The sequence below is a fragment of the Eptesicus fuscus genome, chromosome 12 (assembly GCF_027574615.1).
Source record: "Eptesicus fuscus isolate TK198812 chromosome 12, DD_ASM_mEF_20220401, whole genome shotgun sequence".
Taxonomy (NCBI): domain Eukaryota; kingdom Metazoa; phylum Chordata; class Mammalia; order Chiroptera; family Vespertilionidae; genus Eptesicus; species Eptesicus fuscus.
Window position 1 is genome coordinate 33,310,908 of NC_072484.1, and position 19,308 is coordinate 33,330,215.

General features: G+C 51.7%; 1 pseudogene; it reads right to left on the bottom strand.

Moving 5' to 3' along the window:
* Nucleotides 1-331: 331 nt before the first annotated feature.
* LOC103285564 (MICOS complex subunit MIC27-like) lies at nt 332-3,683 on the bottom strand (annotated as a pseudogene).
* Nucleotides 3,684-19,308: the final 15,625 nt, after the last annotated feature.

The window sequence follows — 19,308 nt, forward strand, 5'->3', positions numbered from 1 at the left end:
GCCTCCTGCTTGCTCCAGCTCCGTGACTGGCCGCCATCTTGGTTAGGTTCATTTGCATACTCGCTCCTGATTGGCTGGTGGGCGTGGCTTGTGGATGTAGCAGAGTGATGGTTAATTTGCATGTTTCTCTTTTATTAGTGTAGATCATTTGGATTGTATTTGCTGTTTGTGTTTTAATCACTTACGTGATTGGTCAAACTATACATTAGAAGATGAAAGGGAGATACATTTGCTTTGTTATGCTGTATGTGTCACAAATACTCATGACATGATCCCCTCCCCATTATTATTTGAAATTTCACACATCTTGTAGTTCTCTCTGTACACTATTTCAGCTTCTAGTGCTGTACATGTCTACATCTTCCGGGTGGGACTGCCTGAGATCCTCGAGCTTGGGGACAGGCATAAGCTGTGTAGCACCTGAAGTGGACTCTGATTTGGTCTTCGTTTCAGAACTGAGTTCTGTTGACAAAGCCGTTGAGTATTTCAGGTCGTGAGCTGTTTTCACAGGTATTTCTACTGCAGCATAACTTCCCAGCTTAGTTTTTCCTTTAGGTTCAGGAAGTGACTCTTTTTTTGTTGTTTTTGTGTGTACGATGATTTAACTGCTTCATAAATTTGCTGGCTCATACCATATGCCTTTCCCCAGGTTACCTTTGCAATTGTTATGGACTGAACTGGGTAACAAACAGGTGCTCCTTAAGTAGCCAGCCCCGATGGATAAGCAATTTTCTTAAATCTAGAACCTTTTCTTGCTGAAACCAAGCCTACCAATCCTGAAACTGTAATCACGGCAATTTCCAGAAGAAACTCTCATGGTGGAATCTGCAGATAAACATAATGCATCTTTTTCCAAATTGAACTGTCTCCATTATCCCATATTTCACAAAGACTCAAATAAACATCCTTGCACTGGCTAATATAACAACCAGTTGTAGTGCGGACGGAGACAAAGCCCATTTGTACGTTTCCAGGCTGCTCTTCAACATAGTTAGACTGGAGAGGTGGTGGAGTATATATATGGGAAGCTTCTCTGGTTTCATTAGCTGCTCTTTGAATTTCTTTCCTTTGGCTGCAAGCACACTTGGAGATGCACATATCAGACCTGCAGGCATGGCTGTTAGCTTTCCCATTAGTTTTAACTCTATACCCGTCCATCCAAGGCACACACTCTGACGCTATGGCCATCACGTCTGTGACTCTCTCCACCGAAACTTTCATCTCCAGTTTTTCTTCAATCTCTCCATTCCAGTTTGGATCTTTTCCACGGACCTGCCTTCCAGTTTATTAATTCTCTCTCCTATATGCAGACTGCTATTAAATCTATCTGATCAATTCTTGTATTTTTATATTTGTTAGCTCTAGAATACTCATTTTGTCCTTTTCTATAGATTCCAATTCACTGTTGAAATTCTCCCCCCTTTTCTTCCTCCATTTTGTTCTACCTTCCTTTATTTTATTTAACATTACTTACAATAGTTATTTTAAAGTGTTTTTCTGCTAACTCCAATGTCTGAATTATCTGTGGGTCTGATTCTAATGCCTATTTCTTCTTTTGATTATCGGTTACATTTTCCTATCTTTTCACATGTCATATGCATTAAAACCCCCCAAAACAGAAATACTTCAAAATAAAACTTTTCTGAACTTTGTATAAAGGACCATAGAGAGCAAAGTTGATAATGATTTTCCTCCATTACATTTGCTCTTTTCTGTGTATAGGGCTGCTCATCCCAACGCAACCAGGAACTGAGCTGGGTTGGGACTGAACTGCGTCTTTAGGTAGATTGAGCTTACTTCCGTCTTCAGTGGTCTCTGGGGTGAAGTCTGTTGTGTTTGTTACAGGCTTCTTCCTCCAGTGGGACACTGTCTCTCAGTGATCTCACTCTGTCTTTCTAGCCTAACCCCAGACTCTCATCTCCCCCAGTACTAAGTCAACGTCCGGTGGGAAAAAGAACTATGCATTTGGAACTCCCCTGGACTTAATCCATCATGCCAGCCAGAAGGGCTGTCAGAGGCTCTGCTGCTTTCTCTTCCTTCCAGTAGCTTCCTTCTGCTAAGCTGAGCCTGATTCTCACCCTGCCTGAGTCCTGATTCAGAAAATGTTCCCAGGAAAGAAAGCAGGTCCTGCTTTCAGTTCTTCTTGGAAATACATTTTCCTTTCTGTAATTTTAGTTCATCTATTTTCTTTGCTTCTACAGCTCTCCAATGGTTTTATAGAAATACGGTTTTGTAACATACCTGTTTTGTTTTTCTTAATTAAAAAAAGTCTGCAGCAGGGCAATGGCCTACTACTATACTCTGCTCCTGCCCAGAAGTAGTAGGACTCATGTTTCTCTGTGCTCACTACCTGCTTTCTACTCCAGGCCTGTTTCTCCCCAGCCCCATGTCTGGTACCCCTGATCATTTTGTATCATTGCCATTTCATACATGAGCTACTTGAAACCCAACTGAGGATCACTCAGTCCTTGCCCTAGTACTCTCTCCTACATGTGGGGCAGGATGCCTTAGGCCTGAGCTCCAAGTATATACTAGGGCTAGCATCTAATTCCTTCAGATATTTGTTGAGTAACCAGCATATGGTGGGCATCAGGAAGTGTGGGACAGGCGTAAGGGATTGCTGACTGACTCGAGGGTGGAAGGAGAGGGGCAGAGGTTCAGAGTCGGGGAGGCTAGTGCAGTCATTGTCACTGAGTTGGGTCTGATTAAATCACAGGGACATTTGGCCTGCAAGTTTGGAGCAGGCTGAAGGATATCCAGAATCTTGATGATGATGAACTTCATAAAAGCTTAAAGAAAAAGAGTGAATCCATACATGCCTCCAAGAAGATCTATCCAGGGCTGCAGTGAGTTACCTGGTTTCCTCTGGCCCAGGGAGGGAGTGCTGGGAGCCTCTCCAGGTCCCAGGCAACCTCACCTGCATTGGGTGGTGCTGGGCACATTCAGGGAAAGCCCTGGAAGGCCAAAGGCTGGGGACCTGCTGAAAACTTGGCTCCATAGGTGGCAGCTGTGGCCTAAGAGCCTGAGGCTCTGTTCTTGCAGCTCAGCTCAGCTCAGCTCAGCTGCAAGATTGAGCATTTGACTTTGCCACATAAAAACCCACATCCTTAGATGGGACCCGGCCCCAGAGCCAGATTCAGATTTGCCAGTGCTGGCTTCCCATCTCTATGTGGCCACAGGGCCCTGGCAGGAGAGTGCCCAGGGCTTTGGTCCTGAACAAACACTGGATTCTTTTTCTGAGTCACGGGGAAGGCAGAACGCTTGCTACCTGTTCTTTCCTCTATAGGTTCCTCCTCCCCCCATGCTCTACCCTTATCCCTGACCAAATCTTGGATAATTTTGGGTTATTCAAAAATTATTTATTAAGGCCCTGCTGGTTGCCAGGCCTTGTAATAGGTTCTAGAGATCCCAAACAATCCAAGCATGAGTCCTGCTTCTGATAACTCCCAGTGCACTGGGGAGGTGGACATGCAAACTCATGGCTGCTATTCTATGTGATAAGTGATGGATATTAAGAACAGGGATGGGCCTGCCCGGCGTGGCTCAGTGGTTGAGCATTGACCTATGAACCAGGAGGTCGTGGTTTGATTCCCAGTCAGGCCAAATGCCTGAGTTGCAGGCTTGATCCCCAGTTTGGGGTGTGCAGGAGGCAGCTGATCAGTGATTCTCATCATTGATGTTTCTATCTCCCGCTCCCTCTCCCTTCATCTCTGAAATCAATATATATATATAATAGGGATGGCTGAGGACAGTCCTCTGATTGGGTGGATTAACTAAGGAAGACTTCATAGGAGAAGAGATTTAGGAGTTGGGTTTTGACATGTAAGTAGGAGTTTTCCAGGCACCCATAGAGTCCGTGTGGCTCCTATGCTTCTGTCAAGGCATGCGTCTTTATAGTCCTACGGGAGGATATCAAACAAGGCAGAGGCAGGGTTTCCCTGGGAGAGGATATTTAAGTATTCCAAAGGGGAAGTAGAGGTAAGGTCAGGATGGGGTGTCAGACCGCCACGGGGGAGAGCACAGTGTCATGGGAAGAATCACAGGACTTGTTGGGAACCAGTTTAATCTGGGCTTTGCTAATGTCAGTGATGTGCCCTGGGCATATTGCCGTATGGGAGGAATGAGAAGGTTAGAAGGATCAGATCCAGGAGGGAGAAACCCTCTTGGGGTTCCTGGGAGGGCTTCCCTGACTTGTGGTGTGGAGGGCATCTTATGAAGGAAAGCCCCTCACATTAGGGAGGAGCGGGATTTTGCTGAGGCCCTGGTGTACCAGCGGCGGGAGGAGGTGGCACTGCTGGCTCTCCTGAACGGGAATGCAGACACGGAGGCGGAAGCTTGGGCCAACCTGCAGAAGATAACCCTGACGTCCCCATGGGCTGGCGAGCGCTCCCTGGAAGATATTGAGAACACCTGGCACAAGTGGGAGTCCAAGGACAAGCAGGTCAGGCTTGATAGGGGACACGGGGGTGGGGTGGGGGGGGGGATTTGATGGGCCCACAGCTCTCCGTCCTGAGCCTTCACTCTTGCCCATGACTCTTGCAGGTGAGCAAAATTCTGGGAGCAGCGTACAAGCCCAAGGAGCGGTTGCGGAGTCCTGGACTCCTGTCCACCAATGTGCAGCTTGGCTTGATGAAGCACCAGGTGCGGCAGGGTGGGGCGCTCCCTGGGATGCTGGGGCTGGAGGCTCCATCAGTGCCCACAGGGGCCTCCAGTGGGGTGAGGGGAACATGGGTCCTTTAATGGGATTCTGAGCAGGACAATTTCAGCATGACATTGTTTGCCAAGGCTCCGGTTGAAACCATGGACACAGGTTTTGTCCTTGAGGACAAGCCTCATTGGGTCTATGGGAGGATGTCCTCCATGGGCCTGGCACCTTCATCGCCTTCAAAGCATTTCCCAGGGTTTGGCTATTAGTTTGTGAGGGTGTCTACCGCGCGTGTCTCCACACTGTGGGCTCCTCCTGAGCAGACACAGGTGTGATGGTGCCAGGAACCCAGTCAGTAAGAGGCAGAGGGAATGGAAGGGGGCTCTCCTGGGGAGAGAAAGGAGTGGAGACTTGGGAGAGACCCACTTTGAGCCCCATCCTGTCTCTTACTCGGGCAGATCCCAGCCTCTCTTAGCCTCTCCCTCCTCATCTGCCAGAGGGGCATTATGGGAGCGCCCAGCCTCTGTGGTGGGGACTCAGAATAAGTGAGATAGCTCTCTGCCCCGGGCTGGGGGAAGGTCAAGGAGAAAAGGGACCGTTTGGCCTCCCTACCCTCTCCTGGAGGTGGGACTCCAAGTGCATCTTGGCGAGTGCTAATGGCAGGTGTGGGAGCACGCTGGGAGCTCCTTGTACCTGAGCCCCACTCAGGGTCCAGCCTGAGGTCTCATTCCAAGGTGGGGACAGCCCAGGACCAGCCTCACAGGAGGGCTTCCAGCACCAAGAGGAGGGCTGACGGGCCTCAGCACAGTGGCTTGTGGGCCCAGCAGGCTGTGGCCATCAGCGACAACCAGAGTACCTGGAGATTCGTTGGCCTGGAAGGACCCCAGGCCCATCCTGCTTGCGAGCCTGCTCTTGGTCCAGATGCCCCCTGCCTGTCCCCACACGCCCTGCTCTGTTCCCCACAGTTCTCACCTCAGGTCTACCAAAACCTGTACTTCAACGAACTGGCACCCACCCACCAGCCTGACTTCATGATACATAAGGTCATAGACCAGCATGGCCGGCTGATCCGCACGGTGACCCACAATGTCTCGAAGGACCTGCATCCTAGCAAGGAGACGGCCAGCCTGCACACGAACATCTCCTCCCCCTCTTCCTTGTTCTCATCAGCCTCGGGCTCTGGGTTCATGGCCAACAGGTTTGCCTCCCCGGGGCTCCAGTCCTCCTCTGCCTTGCAGCGGCCCTAGTCAGCCTCCATGGCCCAGTCGGCCCGCTCAGTCCTGTCCCAGGCATCCAGGCACAGCCTGCAGAGATCGGCAATGCCCACGCCGGCCGGCCGCCTCCTCCCTGAAGCAGGTCTCCCAGCCTCTGAAGGTCGCCCCTCTGCGCTCTGTGAAGAAGGGCTTTCACGTCAGGTGCTGAGGCGGCGCAGCCTTCTCTGCTGTCCTCTGGCAGGACGGCCAGGTCCTGTCTGTCCCTGGCACACCCCTGCCAGGCCCAGAGGATATGCTACTTCCCCTGGCTGTCGGCGCTCTGCCTGTGTGGTGACGTTGACCTTCTTCACCGGAGGCCTAGAAAAGAAAATAAATGTTCACTGATGTTGGAGTCCATGAGTCTGGGCTGTGTCCCTCGCCCCCTTAGGCACCAGGCTGTCTCTCTGATCGGGTCAGTTGCCCCTGGCAGGGGGCAGGGAGGAGAGTCCCTCCCACAGGACATGGGCTGCAGCTCTCTGGCCCGAGATAGGTGAAGTAGTGGTTGGGTAACGATGCTGGGGTGAGCTGTGGAACTTGGTTCAGTCTCCCACAAGAGTGAGACCAGCAGCCATCTGCCTGTCTCCGGCCCCTGCCATGTGTCTGTCCCCCATCACTGTCACCGCAGAGAATCCTGTGTTTATACCCTGGCTGGCCCTTGTGCGAGGGAGACCTGGGAGTGTGGTGGGTGGCACCTTGGCCTGGCTCTGCCACGGTCTGGCTTTGGAGTTCCTCCTCATCTCTGAGCTCATTGTCCCCCTCTGACCCAGAGGCACCTGCCAAGGCCTCTGCTGTGCTACCAGCCCTCTCGGCAGCTCCCCATCCTGTTCTGGGGAACGTGCGGACTCTGGACACCTGCCCTGCGACCTGCGGAAAGCCAGAGCGGCCACCGCCGCTGTGCCATGGTACCCACAGCGCCGCGCTCGCTCGGCGGGGGCTTGCCGGAGCGGCAGGAGGTGGACTGCGGGCTTGGGTTCCTGGAGGTCTCTGTGACTCGTGTTTTCCATGGCCCCTTCTACCCAGGCCAAGGCTCAGCCCTGCGGGGCCAATGTGGGGCTCCGCATCTCTCTCCACGGCTTCTCCCTTTCACGTTTCCAGCCTGCAAGCCGGCTTCCCTCTACTCGCCCCCTGTTGGCAGTGCCTCCTCCCAGGGGCACCGTGTTCTCTGCTGCGGAGAACCAAACCCTCCAAGGTTTGGCTCTTAGGTAAAGGGGTCATCCAGGAGCCAGGATTAGTGAGGCCAAAACACACTTGCATGCTATACCCCAGTATCATCCCCGCATCCGTTTCCTAGGGCCCCTGTAACAAAGCACCATAAACAACAGAGATGTATTGTCTCACAGAGATGTATTGTCTCTGGGGGCCACTGGAGGTGTTGGCAGGGCCAGCTTCCTCTGAAAGCCGAGGTGAGGGAAGGCGAGAGGAGGCGGCTGGCAATATCCAGGCCTCTCTGCACAGCCCTGACCTGGAGGGAGACTCAGGGTCCCCTTTAAGTCCCAAGATCTTGACATGGTCAGGACATGCCAACCTCTGGGGAGCTTCCTCCTGATTCCGGGACTTGGGAGCCCTCTCTCAATAGACCCAGCCCTTTACAACAGTCTTACTGCATTTCAGTTTTGGCACGTTGTAGGCACTTAAAATAATTGTAGAGCCTGCACTCTACCTCTTACCCCAACTGTAGCGCATCATGGAGATTTGTCTCTGGACACCAAGCTTGAACTTGTAGGCAGCCCCTCCAGACACCAGGCACCCAAGATGTGGAATCTCAGGCCCCAGGACAAAAGGTGGGGCTGGGCTTAGCCAACATATGTTCCACCTGTCTCTCAGGCTGCCCACACCCAGCCCCTCCTGGCCCAGGCCCTACCTGAATACCAGGCAGATAACTCTGGGGTATCCGGGTCTGAAGGAGCTGAGATTCCCAATGGGGCAAAGAAGGCAATTTCACACAGGAGTTGGGTGTGAGGAAGCGGGGTTGGAGGCCCTGCCTCTCTCTGGTCACCCCACAGCACTCTGTCCTTCTGCCCAGGCCCAGGTGCCTGCAGAGCTACACCTGTCTCCTTTTCGTCTGTTCTCTGCCTTTTGCACCCATGGCCTTAAAGAATGACGTTTTCTTTTTTTAAAGACTTATCTTAGCTCTTTTCTGATTCTAAAAGTAGCACAGGCTGAGCATAGAAAATTAGGAAAATACAGAAAAGCACAGAAGCCAATAAAAACCATCTGGATTCTCTCTCTCAGAGATCATTTTGGTGCATTTTTTTCTAGATCATTTTTCTGCCTTCCTGTGCACTCGTGCACACATGCACCCACACCCTCATATTCACTCACACCCTCACTCATCCAGTCTCTCAGGTACTCACACCCACACAACCCATCACCTTGGCGTTCAAGCTTCCCTCATGTGATGTGCAGATGGTCTGTCGCTGCAATTCCTTGTAGACCAACCACGAGGGTCACCTTCTCCAGGATCTAGGGCCACTGCCAGCTGCTCTCGAGAGGAGCAGGAAGGCCAGGCCTCCAGTTTCCCCCTGCTGATGTACTGCTAACAATCAGAGCAAGGAGCAGCCACTTATCTCTGGGGAGCAGAAACATTCTCCTGGGCCCTGCTGGGCTGAGGGGTCATGACCCCACTGATAGACTGAGGGTGGGTGTCTCTCCACCAGGAGATGGGGCGCCAGGGCACTGAGGGGAGTTGGGGAAGCCTTGTCCTCAGAGAGAAGCCATCATTGACCTTATTTTCTGGCACCACTTCCATATTTCTGGCACCACTTACTGAGCACCTGCTGTATGCCAAGCACTGTCCCAGGCACTGGGGACATCAGAGTCAGAGCACCCAGCCATCTCCCCTTGGGGACACAGATCGCTCCTCTGTTGTGTGAATTCATCTTCTCATCCATTTATCCTCCAGATGATCTTATTGAGCACAAGCATCCAGGGTGAGGCAGGTGAAGCTCACGGAATAGTGTGCAGATGCACTGGGGACCAGGAGAAGCAATCCAAGATGGCTTTCAGGAGGAGGAAGCCTTTAAGCCCAGAGCCACCCAGACCATTGTGTTTGCTGTCTTCTCTGAGAGAGGCATCCGGTCCATCAAATGGCCTCTCCTTCAGGCCCTGCTCAAACATCCCCTCAATGCCCAACCTCCTGCCCTCTCTAAGCCCTGCCCTGCTTTCTTCTAATCTCAGTATTTATGTCTGTCACTGAGTCCTCTTCCCCCAGGGCGGGACAAGGTCTGCCGTGTTTACGGTTCCCACCCCTGGCGGGGTGCTTGGCACATTGCAGGTGCTGGGTAACTATTTGTCCAATAAATACTCATAACTATTAGCTCAAAGCATGCCTCCCCTGGGAGATCTTCGGAGGTTGATCTCACTGTGTTTTCCCTCATTTGGGGATGTGTGTCCTCTATTCGCTGGTCCTGGCTGGCTGTTGGAGTTTCCCTCCCGACAGGGACTGCAGACCCTGTCTGTGAGCCCCCAGCCTTTGGTGAAGATGCTGGAAGGGGCAGTGGATCCCACTGGCTCTGGGTAACCAGGCTTCGTTGTGGATTCAATGCTGGGTGGGTCTTGACAGGGGTCTGGAAGGGCAAATAGGTCTTGGATTGGCAGGTGGTGGGGAGTAAGGGATGGTGTCAGGCAAGGACACTGCAGGGCCCTGGCTGGGTGGCTCAGTTTGTTGGAGCATCGTCCTGTGCACCAAAAGGTTGCAGGGTCGATTCCCAGTCAAGGCACATACCCAGATTGTGCCAAATGATCTAGAAGAAAATGCACCAATCCCTGGTTGAGTCGCATTTGGGAGGCAACCAATCGATGTTTCTTTCTCACATGGATGTTTCTCTAAACATCCTCTCTAAAAATCAGTAAAAAACAAGAAATATATCCTCAGGTGAGGATTAAAAAAAGAAAAAGAATACTTCCATAATCTACTAAGCCTAACTCTATGTAAGTTCAAGTTCCAACTTCTTCACTTTGGAAAAATAAAAGGGGGCCACTGCAGGGACAAAGGTCAAGGGGTGGGCAATGGGAGTTGCTTGGCAGGTGGGGCCCTCCTACTAGTCAGCCAAGGGGCCCAAGAGGATATGGGGGCTGCTGGGTATTCTGTGTGGCTGAGCTCCCCAAGGGGACAGCACCACCAGCATCCGTGCTCTGGGCTCAGAGAGCAGATCCCCCGGGGTCATGCACGTCCCTCACGAGTCCAGTGCCCAAGGCAGCAGCCTGGGACTCGAGAAGGGGAGATGCTCAGCTTACAGTCACAGGTGCTTTTGTGGTGCATGGTGGTACCTGGGCTTTGTGACAGCTGCTTCCAGACCAGTGCCTGCTGCCCCCTTTTTTTGAGGGGCGGGGGTGCAGTCTTCCAGCAGAGGGAACGGCCAGGAAGAAGCCCCAAGGTGGGGATGAACTGGCATTTTCAGAGAGCAGCAAAGAGGCCAGGGTGGCTCAGGGGAGTGGCAGAGGGAAGAAGGACCCATGGAGAGGCCCTGTGTGGGTCGGGGTCACACCAGGCTCTTTTCTCTTGGGAATCCTGAGGGCATTTTAATAAGGGGGTGCAATACACTCTCATTGAAAAGCTCCCTCTGGCTGCCTAGTGGGGATGGGCTATAGGGACAGGAGTGGTTCTGGGAGGCCAGGGGTTGGGATGGAGGTTGGGGAGGGGGGCCTGGACCAGAGGGTGGCAGACACCGATGGCCAAGGGCTGGCTGTGGGAGCCTGAGGTATGCAGGAGAGGAGCTCGGAGTTGCCCTGGCTTCTTTCCATTAGAAATCGTTTCCCCCCCTTTTTATTTCAATTTCAAACACTATCAGATTTCCTCAATTCTCAGACATAATTTTTTCCTTAAAAAAAAAAAAGGTATATTGAAGGAAGAACAAGCACTTTGGGGCCTGGGTGATTGAATCAAAGGCTACTATCTCAGACAAAGTTAAAAACAAATTTAAAAAGGTCTAAGAATGTAATGCTTTCAACAATAAAGATTTATAAAAAAAGGTTTAAGAAATTTGGATGTGTCTCACAATTGATGGTTATATTCAATGAATCTTTCCCCCTTGGCAAGCTGGCATTCCGTGGATGGTGTATTCTAGAACAGAAACTAGGCAATAAATGATCAGGCAATCCTGCTAGGGAGGGAGCGCCCCCTGGTGGAATGGGATTCTCACAAGGTTGATGTTTCTCAACAGGCAGAGCTGGTTTTACTCTGGAGCCTGGGGTCCTCATGGCCCCTCCCCTGCTCTGCTCCCCACCCCCAGGTAGAGAAGGCACAGGCTTGGGTTATACCCAGCCTTTCTCTACAGATCTGAAGACAGGAAATGGTAAGGCAGGTGAAATCCAAACACACAGGGAGACCTTCAGACGCGGGGAGGGGAGTGGAGGGGGGTGGAGGGGGGTTTGGGGGGGGGGGGGGTGGAGAGAGAGGAGAAAGGTGGCTCCGGGAGGGTTGATGGAACAAGAGAGATGGCTGTTAAATAAGCAGAGACTTGTAGGGAGGAAGACGCCTGGAGCTGGGCTAGGCAGCTGGGCCCAGCCTGCACCAACACTCGGCCCTGGTAGGCTGCCTGGTGCCAGGGATGCTTCTGTCCAGCGTCCTGGATGTCAGGCTGGTGGCGTCACCGTGGAGATTGTCCGAGTCAGCCCCCGTGGCATGAGCACCCTCGGACTCTCGGCCTGCCTGCACACAGGAGATCGGGGCTCGCTCTCTTACCGCCCGGCCCTTTGTGCCTCATTCTCCTGGATGAGAAGCGGTAGCATTCGGCCTCCCCGAGGGCCCTTCCTACCTCTCATCAGCCAGATCTGTTGTGGAGACAGAATAACTGAGGTCAGAGGGGGAATTGGCTGGGTCCCAGCCTCCCACGTTCCAGCCCTTGTTTCCCTCCTGCCCATGTGAGCCACCACGTTCCCCAGGGAATGCTACTCCTGTGACAACGACCAAGGAGTGTCCCCTTGGGACTTGGGGGAGCCCAGGCCAAGCCAGCCCTGCTCATCCTTAATGATCCTCACGCTACATCAGTGCCCTATTGCTAATAATCGTCCTTGTTTGTTCCTTGATCCCGAGAGTCCGAGCCTGCTGGCTCCACTGGTGGGCATTTCGGGGTGTCAGCACCCCTCCCGTGTGCCGTCTGTTCATCCAGTTGGTGTTTATGGAGCGAAACTGGATGACAGGCTCTGTGCTAGGCTCTGGGGACACAGTGTGGAGCAGACCAACATGGTACTTGCCCTCAGGGACCTCACATGCAACAAACAAGGAAAATAGTAAACCGATCAACTAATGTCTGTTATAGGAACTAATAAAGCAGGGGTGGGAAGTGACAGGGAGTTAAGTAGGACACATGATCAGGGAAGAAGTCCCTGCTGGTGTTCAAATAAATGCCAACATCCCAATGGATAGCACTCAATAGACAGTCCAGGGCGGAGGGCCCCTCAGGGAGGAGGAGGAAGGAGCCACATCGAAGCCGGGTTAGAGAATCCACAGAATTCTGAGCTCTCGAGTAGCCCAGCTTGATCTGGGCTTGCCACCTCCTTGGGCAGAGGGCTCAGTCCCTGCAGAGCTGAACTGTTAGGAAGTCCTTCCTTGGGTGGTATCCACTTTGACCTCCTGCTCTGGCCCAGCTCTGCCCAGGAGGTGGACTGTTTGTTCCCTTAGCTTCTCACAGGGGCTACAGGAAAGACCTAGCTAGGCCAGCTTGAAGGGGCCCCAAAGCCTGCCTCACCCTCCCTGTGGACCTACAGCCACAGACCCCAATCCCTACCAGCTCCTCTTTCCCCAGACAGGCCACCAGCAGTGACTCCAGAGCCAGCCAGTCAACCTTAAATTCCTCCCTGCAGTTCCCAAGTTGTGTGACCACACGCAGCCCACTTCCCCTCATTTCCTCCCATTGCGCCTCCCTCACAGGGCTGTGGGAGAAGTGGACGTGGGGATATGCAGCAAGCCCTAGCCCCGGGCCCAGCAGGGCGAGCCTTCAGTGAAGGGTGCTGGTTATATGTCGGGTTTATTTCTCTCTCAGCTTGTAAAGCCCAGGCTCTCAGAGCCTCCTGGGATGATGCCTGGCACATCCGTGTTCATTGGAAAGGGCCATCTGGGGACTTCTGTCCTGTCCCAGAGGTGATGTCTCACTTGGCCACAGGGCTAGTTGGTGGCACTGATGGTGACAAGCTGGCAGTGTCAGAAGGAAGGGGTCGCTGGCGAGCTATGCTTTCTGAGCCCTGAGGGGTGGACCAGGCCTCTCCTTCCTCCCCTTTCCCATCTAGACCCACCAACAAAGCTGAGGGTCTCAATGGACTTGGGCTGTGTACAGGGGGCAGAAGCTCACTAACCCTGGGCAGGGGCTGGCCTCGCCTCTCCTTCCCCAGGTCTGACCCCTCCTGCTCCAGGTAACTGCCCCCGCCCAGTGCCTGAGAGCTGAACAGAGCAGGAGGTTCTTTGCCCCACTGAGGGGCAGGGGAAGCTTCTTAGTGTCCACAGACCCAGGAGAGGTGGGTGGGGTCTGGGGGCAGCAGTGTCTGTGCCAATCTTCCAGGCCTAGAGCTTCCCATAAACCCTTGGATCCCATGGTCAAAAACAGGAGTGGATCTTGGGGACCTTCTTCCACCTCTGGCCGGAAGAGGTGAGGACTAGCATCTCTTGGGTGCATATGGGGAAACCGAGGCTAAGAGGGTGACTCCCTGCAGGTCATACAGTGAGGGAGCACAGGGCAGGGGTGGGGCCTAATTCTCTGACTTGTCACTGGTCCAGGATCTCTGAGGCTCAGAGAAGCTGTGGTCCTGCCTGCCTGCCCCAGCCCTACCCGGCCTGGTGTCCAGGGATTAGCGGATTAGCTCAAATCATGGGGCTCCTGGTAGGATTATCAGAGGCGCCACTCTGGGGCTGTTGGGGGTGGTTTGGTGCTCAGTACCTCCGGCTCTGCCTTGGTCACCACAGATTGCTGACTCCCACCCTGGCTGGCTGCCCGCCCACTCCTCTGCTTCAGTCCGGTGGGTGGGCCGAATGGCGGGCAGGTGGCCAGCCTTGTGCATTGTGGACCTGGAATGAGGGCAAAGAGTGTGGCCTAGGGGCAACCTTTTTTATCTGCGGGATGCTGCCCCGGAAAAGAGCCTCCCTGGGCTGGAGCAGGTCCCTGCCGTGCTGTCAGGCTTCCGATGTAGGCCTTGGGTGGGACTGGGTTCCTCTCGGAGCCTGTCCCCTATTCACAAGCACTGTGAGCTGTGGTGCCCAACCCACGGCCTATTGACCTTGGAGGGTAGGGTCTGTGGGGTGTGGGGTGCACATATGGGGCAGGTGAAAGGGGACCTTTGGTGAATGAAGGGGAGCCTGGTAGCCCAGGCAGAGCTGAGCCACATGTAGGGGGGTTCCTCAGGAGGAACAAGGCTTCCCGTGGCCTGGCTCTGCCCTTGCCTGTGGTCTGTACGTGGCCTCAGTGGTCCTGTGGTGGGGGTGGGGGTCAGCCTGCCCCCCACGGCGCCGCTGGGATCCTGCTCTCCACTCGCAGCTCCACAGTTGGTGCACCTGAACCTACAAGAATCTGACAAGCCTGTGGGAAGGTTGGAGGGGAGAGCAGGCACCTTGGGGCCTGGGTGTTGAAGCCGCGGCAGGACTCGTTGTGTGACCTTAGGAAGGTGCTCCGCCTCTCCGTGCCTCAGTTTCCTCATCTGTGAGGGTGCTCCATTCCTGTCACCTGTGCATTATGAAATGCTTGTGGGGGGAATTCACTTGAACCCTCAAGAGGGTGAAGAATGCGTGTGGGGGTGGTGGGGTGGGCGAGTGCCAAATGAGTGTCAAACAAACTGAATTTCTTCCACAGCAGCTCTAACCACAGAAAATGACAATGAGGGCAAAGATCCCATTACAACCCCCTAAAGCTTGTAAAATATCCAGGATTAAACCTGATAAGGAAAGTGCAGGATTCATATGAAGGAAAACTAGAGGACATGGAGAGAAGAGTCCACCTCCCAGAGAGAGAAGGGCTGACATGGCCAAGAAATGTGTGCTCCACACACGAACCCATACAACCAGTGCAAGTTTAGCTGTTAAAAAATGCAACTTGACACGCTGCTTCTAAAGTTCGCCTGAAAGGGAAGTGTATGAGAAACAGAGTAATCAAGAGGAAGGCACTCACATATTCCCAAACTAGAGAAACTCGAGGAGTCCCGGGCTGGTGCAGGACGAGGCAGGGGCTCAGTGAAGTGGAAAAGAGACCAGAAGCTGTGCATTGATTCTGTTGCCAAGCTACAGAGGAAGGTGGGCTCTTCAATAATAATACGGCAGTGTGGCCCTTTGGGCAATAATTTAGCAAAAATTAAACTAGATCCCTACCTCACACCATGCACAAAAATAAAGTCCTGATGCATTAAAGTTTTCTACATCCAGCCCAGCTGGCATGGCTCAGTGGTTGAGCGTCAACCTATAAACCAGGAGGTCATGGTTTGATTCCCAGGCAGGGCACATGCCTGGGTTGTGGGCTTGATCCCCAGTGTGGGGCATGCAGGAGGCAGCCGATCAATGATCATCTCTCATCATTGATGTTTCTAGCTCTCTCTCTCTCTCCCTTCCTCTCTGAAATCAATAAAAAATATTTTAAAAAGTTTTTCTACATCCAAATCTTGTGCATGCACTAAAGAGCATTTCTACCTATCCTATAGAATAACAGGCTAATATGCAAATAGACCCAACAGCAGAACAACCAAACAAATGGTCACTATGACATGCGCTGACCACCAGGGGGCATGCACGGAACATGGTGGGCAGTGGCAGCAGGCGGCAGAACACAGAATGAGGTGGGCATCGGCTGCGGCAGGATGGTGGAGCAGGTGAGCAGGAGTGCCAGACCAAGACCGGGCACCGGTCGCTGTCATCGGGGCAAGCCTCTGGTGGTTAATAAAAATTCTTTGCTCCCGCGCACCGCAGTCCCACCCAGCGATCACACCTGCTGCTGGTGCTGGCCTCGATCGCTCGGTGTCATCAGTGGGTGCAAGTGGCGGCTGCCAGCCCCAATCACCCCTGAGGACTTCTCTACCTCCCCCTGCTCCTGAGGGGCAATTGGGGCAGCAGCTGCCACTCACACCCACTGACGGTGCCAGCACCAATCACTCCGTGCCGTCAGCAGGTGCGAGCAGGGCCAGTGCCGTGAGCATGTGGGAATGGTGGGAGCGGGGCTGCCAGCAGACAGGGGACTGGGGGCCACGGCAAGAGGGGCCGGGTGGGGGTGCGGAGGATGGGCCGAGACCCAGGCCTGTGCCCACCGCAGCCTCACAGCCCACAGTTCCTTTCAAGGTGCACGAATTTGTGCACTGGGAACCTAGTATATAATATATATGATAAAATTGGTAGAAGAAAATATAGGAGTATATTGCTATAATCTTAAAACTGTGCAGGCTCTTCCTGCAATGTATACAAGTTATCAGCTATAAAGGAAAAGAATGGTTTAGCTACATAAAACTTTTCAAAAAAAATTTGTTGAACAAAAGCACTTTAAACAAAATTAAAGGGCAAATGATGGGAAGAAAAGTTAGAGGAGTAAGACTGGGACGGGCATTTGGGGAGGAAGTAGTCTGCCTATGGGTTTGCTTTTCAACAAATCTCAGTATGGTGTGGCTTTTTAATGACAAAAATGGTTCTTATACAATTATGGAAATAATGCCAGGTTGAGCATGTGTGGCTCCCAGGCCCACTGATTGCTGGGGAGGGGAAGGGAGCAATGAGAGGCGGGAGAATGGGGTGATCCCTTGAAGCCCACCCACTCTGGAGACCATTGGAGGGCTGGGTGCTGGAAGGTTCCAGGGGCTGGTGCAGAGCCTGTCCAGTGTGCCCTGGCAGGAAACAAGTGTATTTCCGATGTATCCGCCCTTCTAATGCCCAGCTGGACCTGTGCCAGCCTCCCCATCTGCCTGCCCCTGCCTGTATGAATTCCCTCCCTTACAGGCTCCAGTCCGTGCCCTTTCCAGCTTGGCCAGCCTGCCCCAATCTGGGGCCCTGCCACTCCCTCCCAGAGGACTGATCTCCTGTCACCTGCCTGGGGCCGGGGTTTTGGTGATCATTCACCCAGCACCTATTGTGTGCCCTGCTCTGTGCTGACAGCTTGTGGGTGAAGTCATAGTGGATTCTGGCAGTAGAGACTGTTTTTAGCACTTCTGTAAGCTCAAATACAGAACAGGTGGGACTCAGCTATGGCAAAGGTTATGCATGCAAAATGAGTGACTAGTATAACTTTTCCCCCCAGATTTTATTGTGGTAAAACACATGTAACATAAAATGCACCATCTTAACCATTTTTAAGTGTACAGTTCAATTGTTTTAAATGCATTCATAATATTGTGCAACCATCACCACCATTCATCTCCACAGCTCTTTTCCTCTAGTAAAACTGTCAGAATTCCTTTCCTTTTTAAGATCAAATAAGACTTCATGGCATGTACATTTTTTGTTATCCATCTGTTGATGGACACCTGATTGGTTCCACATTTTAGCTACTGTGAATAATGCTGGGAACGTGGGTGTACAAATACCTCCTTGAGACCATCTTCAATTCTTCTGGGTATATACCAAGTGGAATTCCTGGATCACATGGTAATTGCATTTTTAACTTTTTGAGGAATCACCATACTGTTTTCTATAATGGTTGAAGCATTTTTCATTCCCACAATATGCCCAAGGGTACCAGTTTCTCCACATCCTCCTCAACTTACTATTTTCTGTTTTTTGATAGTAGCCATTTGTAATGGGTGTGAGGTAGTATCTCACTGTAGTTTAGATGTTCATTTCCCTAATGATCAGTGATATTGAGCATCTTTTTATGTGATTATTGGTCATTTGTATATATCTTTGGAGAAATGTCTGTATCTTTGGTACAGTCCTTACTTCATTTTTGAATTGTGGTTTTTTTTTTTTGTGGTTGAGTTTTAGGAATTCTTTTTGTTCGTGTTTTTGTTGTTGTTGTTTATTGTTTAAAGTTTTACATATGTCTCCTTTTTCTCCAATTGACCTCCCCACCCCAGCCATTCCCACCCTGGGCAAGCCCCTAACGCCCCAGTGTCTGTGTCCATTGGTTATGCTAACGTGCATGCATACAAGTCCTTGGGTTGCTCTCTAATCCCCCCGCCCCCACCTCCTCTGCCATTTGTCTCTGGATCTATTTTTGTTCATCAAATTATGTTAATTATTATATCCCACATATGAGTGAGATCATGTGATATTTATCTTTCTCCCACTAACTTATTTCGCTTAGCATAACGCTCTCCAGTTCCATCCATGCTGTTGCAAATGGTAAAAGTTCCTTCTTTTTTATAGCAGTGTAGTATTCCACTGTGTAGATGTACCACAGTTTTTAATCCACTCATCTGCTGATGGGCACTTAAGGCTGTTTCCAAATCTTAGCTATTGTAAATTGTGCTTTTATGAACATAGGGGTGCATATATCCTTTCTGATTGGTGTTTCTGGTTTCTTGGGATATATCCCTAGAAGTGGAATTACTGGGTCAAATGGGAGTTCCATTTTTAGTTTTTTTGAGGAAACTCCATACTGTCTCCCACAGTGGCTCACCAGTCTACATTACCACCAGCAGTGCAAGAGGGTTCCTTTTTCTCTACATCCTCGCCATCACTTGTCGTTTGTTGATTTGATGATAGCCATTCTGACAGGTGTGAGATGGTATCTCATTGTTGTTTTGATTTGTATCTCTCGGATGATTAGTGACTTTGAGCATGTTTTCATAGGTCTCTTGGCCTTCTGTATGTCCTCTTTCAAAAAGTATCTATTTAGGTCCTTTGCCCATTTTTTGATTGGGTTGTTTATCTTCATTTTGTTAAGTTGTATGAGTTCTCTGTAAATTTTGGAGATTAAACCCTTATCTGAAATAGCATTGGGAAATATGTTCTCCCATGCAGTGGGCTTTCTTGTTTTGTTGATGGTTTCTTTTGTAGGAATTCTTTATATAATCTGGTTATTAATCTTTTATCAGGTACGTGATTCACAAATATTTTCTCCCATTCTGTGGGTTGCCACTTTACTTGTCGATGTTATGTTTTGATGCACAAAAGGGAAAATAAATGTTTCTTTATGCCTGGAAAAACTGAGGTCCGGAGTGGGTGTGTCCTGCCTAAGATGCTGAAACACTCCAAGGTGGGCCGGGGTGAGATTTCCCATCTTCCACCTTATCTGGTAGAACAGCCATACTCCTGTCCCCATTGTACTGTTGTGGAGACTGAGGCCCTGAGAGAGCTGGGTCTTGCCCAAGGTCATGCCTGAGTCAAGGGCAGAGCTCGCCTTGGAGCAAGGGAGATGACTTACGTACAGCCGTCAGACAGTTTGAGTCCCGATGCTGCCATTTTCTGGCTGTGACCTCTGGCAAGTCACTTTGTTCCTAGGAGCCTTCACTGTCCCATCTGTGAAATAGGGCCCCATGGGGCTGTGGTGAGGATGCCTGTGCACCCAGTACATG